Source organism: Ranitomeya variabilis, chromosome 3 (assembly GCF_051348905.1).
Source record: "Ranitomeya variabilis isolate aRanVar5 chromosome 3, aRanVar5.hap1, whole genome shotgun sequence".
Lineage (NCBI taxonomy): Eukaryota > Metazoa > Chordata > Amphibia > Anura > Dendrobatidae > Ranitomeya > Ranitomeya variabilis.
In genome coordinates this window covers 663,600,375-663,605,185 of record NC_135234.1, presented here as the reverse complement: position 1 = coordinate 663,605,185, position 4,811 = coordinate 663,600,375, and the positions used below count along the sequence as shown (strand labels likewise).

General features: G+C 42.1%; 1 pseudogene; it reads left to right on the top strand.

Annotated features, from left to right (window-relative positions):
* Nucleotides 1-2,295: 2,295 nt before the first annotated feature.
* LOC143817764 (general transcription factor II-I repeat domain-containing protein 2B pseudogene) lies at nucleotides 2,296-4,095 on the top strand (annotated as a pseudogene).
* Nucleotides 4,096-4,811: the final 716 nt, after the last annotated feature.

Sequence of the window (4,811 nt, the reverse complement as noted above, 5' to 3'; positions counted from 1 at the left end):
CTGAGAGATAGCCAGCAAGGCTTTCTCTGCCTGAATTTCAAGATTGGGCTCCTCATAAAGCAATCCGAGCGCCAGAAAAAACGCATCAATATTTGCCAATGCCGGATCTCCTGGCGCCAATGAGAAAGCCCAATCCTGAGGGTCGCCCCGCAAGAAGGAGATAACAATTTTAACTTGCTGAGCTGAGTCTCCAGACGAACGAGGTCTCAAAGATAGAAACAATTTACAATTATTCCTAAAATTCCTAATTTTAAATCGATCTCCAGAGAACAGCTCAGGAATAGGTATCTTAGGCTCTGACATAGGACTGCTAATAACAAAATCCTGAATGCCCTGCACACGTGCAGCAAGCTGATCCACACTAGTAATCAGAGTCTGAACATTCATGTCTGCAGCAGAGCTTCAAGCCACTCAGAGATAAAGGGGAGGAAGAAAAAAAAAACAAAAAACTCAGAACTTCTTTTCTTTTAATCCCACTTCTGCAATGCATTAACTATTCACTCGGCCTGGCATTCTGTTATGATCCCAATGGAAGAGGATCTCAGGGTTTTCAGCAAAGTCTGCAAACATAAAAAACCAGCTCATAGGGAGGTGGTAACTGAGCTGACCGCATACCTGATCCTAACCCACAACTAATAGCAGCCGGGGAACGTACCTACGTTGGTTCTAGACGTCTCGCGCCAGCCGGAGAACTAACTAACCCTTTCAGAGAAAATCAGACCTCACTTGCCTCAAGAAAAAGGTACCCCAAAGTAAAGACACGCCCCCAACAAATAATAACGGTGAGGTAAGAAGAAAGGACAAACGTAAGTATGAACAAGATTCAGCAAAGAGAGGCCCACTATATAATAGCAGAAATATAGAAAGCGGACTTATGCGGTCAGCGAAAAACCCTACAAAAATATCCACGCTGAATATCCAAGAACCCCCGCACCGACTAACGGTGTGGGGGGAGAATATCAGCCCCCTTAGAGCTTCCAGCAAAATCAGGAATCACATTATGAACAAGCTGGACAAAAAAACAAAACAATACAAATGAACAAAGTAAGAAAGCAGGACTTAGCTTATCTTGCAAAAATCAGGACCAGTAGACAGGAGCAACCAGACAAGGACTGATTACATTGATGCCAGGCAATGGACTAAGAATCCAGGAAGTTTAAATAGGAACACCCAGGGTCTAACGAACCAGGTGACTACCAACCTGGGGAAAGACAATCCAAGGCCATACCGCTAGTGAACACAAGAGGGAGCCAAAAAGTCTAGTTCACAACAGGGGCCATACTGTTTGTGCAGCCATATAGTGGGGCCATACTGTTTCTGCAGCCATATAGTGGCGCCATACTGTTTCTGCAGCCATATAGTGGGGCCATACTGTTTCTGCAGCCATATAGTGGGGCCATACTGTTTCTGCAGCCATATAGTGGCGCCATACTGTTTCTGCAGCCATATAGTGGGGCCATACTGTTTCTGCAGCCATATAGTGGGGCCATACTGTTTCTGCAGCCATATAGTGGGGCCATACTGTTTCTGAAGCCATATAGTGGGGCCATACTGTTTGTGCAGCCATATACTGGGGCCATACTGTTTCTGCAGCCATATAGTGGGGCCATACTGTTTCTGCAGCCATATAGTGGGGCCATACTGTTTCTGCAACCATATAGTGGGGCCATGTTTCTGCAGCCATATAGTGGGGCCATACTGTTTGTGCAGCCATATAGTGGGGCCATACTGTTTCTGCAGCCATATAGTGGCGCCATACTGTTTCTGCAGCCATATAGTGGGGCCATACTGTTTCTGCAGGCATATAGTGGGGCCATACTGTTTCTGCAGCCATATAGTGGCGCCATACTGTTTCTGCAGCCATATAGTGGGGCCATACTGTTTCTGCAGCCATATAGTGGCGCCATACTGTTTCTGCAGCCATATAGTGGGGCCATACTGTTTCTGCAGCCATATAGTGGGGCCATACTGTTTCTGAAGCCATATAGTGGGGCCATACTTTTTCTGCAGCCATATAGTGGCGCCATACTGTTTCTGCAGCCATATAGTGGGGCCATACTGTTTCTGCAGCCATATAGTGGGGCCATACTGTTTCTGCAGCCATATAGTGGCGCCATACTGTTTCTGCAGCCATATAGTGGGGCCATACTGTTTCTGCAGCCATATAGTGGGGCCATACTGTTGGTGCTGCAGTATATGGGGCCATACTGTTATACATATAAATCTGCATTTTCTCCTTCTGCAGAGAATCGTGACTCCCATCAAAAGAATTAGCCAAGCTGTTAGTCCTTAAATATGTCTGCTAAAAAAAGAAAGATTGATGGAGAATGCAGAGTTTTTAACAAGGAATGGACTTCTAAATATTTATTTACTGAAACCAAAGGCAAAGCTGTGTGCTTAGTTTGTGGAGAGCAAATAGCTGTGTTTAAAGATTATAATTTAAATCGCCATTACAAAACAAAACATGCACACAAATACAAGAACTTGACAGAGGCAGAGCGGGCACGGGCATCTGAAGATTTGCTATCAAAACTGCAAACGCAGAAAGGATTTTTTACAAAGCTCCACGCATCCAGGGATGCAGCCATCAGGACAAGCTTTGTAATATCCCACAAAACAGCAAGAAACAGTAAGCCATTCTCTGATGGGAAGTTTGTGAAAGAATGTTTGGTGGACTCTGTAGCAATAATTTGTCCTAAGAAAAAAGAAGCGTTTTCAAATGTTCCCCTCTCCAGGCAAACCGTAACAAGACTGGTAGAAGACATTGCGGGGAATTTGGAGTTTCAGCTTAAAAACAAAGTTGATCATTTTATTTTTTTTTCCCTGGCTCTGGACGAGAGCTGTGATGTCCGTGATACCGCACAGTTACTTATCTTTGTACGCGGAATAACAAATAACTTTGAGATGACTGAAGAGCTGGTAGCTTTGCGATCATTGAAAGGTACCACGAAAGGGAGTGATTTGTTCACCGAAGTAAATGCATCCGTGGACAAACTGGGCCTAAAATGGAACAAATTAGTAAGTGTTATAACCGATGGATGTCCAAATATGACAGGGAAAAATGTTGGACTTTTGAAGCGGATGCAAGATAAAGTGAATGAAATAAACCCAGAACAGAAATTGATATTTCTGCATTGCATTATACATCAAGAAGTGCTGTGCAAGTCGGTGCTAAAAATCAGCCATGTTGTTGATGTTGTAACCAATATAGTTAATTTCATCAGGGCAAGAGCACTGAATCACAGACAATTTGTTTCACTGTTGGAGGAGCAAGAAAGTGAACATAGTGACATAGGCTACCACACAGCTGTGAGATGGCTCAGCCTTGGAAAGGTGCTTAAAAGAGTATGGGACCTGAGAGCTGAGATTCAGACATTTTGTCAAATGAAAGGCAAAGACATCCCAGAGTTCTCAGATAAGCACTGGATAGCAGATCTGGCCTTTGCCATTGATGTGACTACACTAATGAATGAGCTGAATACCAAGCTGCAAGGCAAAGGCCTCTTTGCACATGAAATGTTCTCCTTGGTGACAGCTTTCATGAGAAAATTGAAGTTTCTTTCTAGCCAATTGAAGATCAATATTCTCACTCACATGCCAACACTGAAAGAAGTCACACCATCAGCTGATCACCTCGACAAGTATTCATCCATGTTTGCGGCTTTATATGATGAATTTTCCAGAAGATTTGAAGACTTCAAAGCAGTCGAGAGTGAAACGCACATGATTTCTTCTCCTTTTACATGCTGTCTGGATAATGCACCCAGTGATATCCAGTTAGAACGCATTGATCTGCAGACTGACAATCTACTGGCAGAGCTTTTTAAATCAGTATCACTGCTGGAGTTTTATTCTTCACTCAAAGAAGAAAACTTTCCACACATAAGGAGGCATGCTCAGAGGATGTTAGTTCTCTTTGGATCTACCTACGTATGTGAACAAACATTCTTACTGATGAAGTTCATCAAATCCAGATACAGATCCTCTCTCAGTGATGATCACTTGTGTGCTGTTCTTCACATATCCACCTCAGATATTGGACCTAACTTCACTGAACTTGTTCGGGCCCAAAACAGGCTAGATTACTCTCATTGAAGATTCTCATGTTATTGAAAGGTTTCATTTATTGTTCTTTACCAAGTTAAAGTTCTTTAAAAAACTAACATATCTTGATCTACAACACTGTTGTAACAGCAAGTTTTCTACAGTTTTCTACAGTTAACAAGCTCGTTGCAGTTCATCATCTCATCATTAAATAATGATGTAAGTATGTCTTCCATATTTTCTTTGTATTGTAAATCTTTGCATTGTTTAACATACTGTTTGCTTATGAAAAGATAGCATATGTATACTACAGTATTGGGTAAAAATGAGTTAATTATATTAGTCCGGCCCTCTAAAACCATCCCAATTTCTCATGCGGCCCAATGGCAAAATTAATTGCCCACCCCTGTTGTAGATGTTGTCCTTGATGGGATTTGAAAGGACCAAGTTTGTAATTCTAAATGCCCCATACAAAATAGATTAAAGTTGGCCAAACTGACTAATTTCAGTTAGAAAAGTTGACCATTTAATGTGTATAGAAGCCTAGTGAATCTTCCCAATGTAATGAGAAGGTTTTTTGACCTTGAAGATAAGCAGAAACCAGCATACGTACCAACATAAACTTGGGTTAGATAGGGACATTTAAGTCCAGACTCTCAGGACAGCCTTGGTAAGTCTAAAATCAGTCAGGAATTCCTAATTTTGGGGGGCCTTGCCATTTGATATAAAATAAGACAAAAAACTTAAAACTTAATTTGCAGACATGG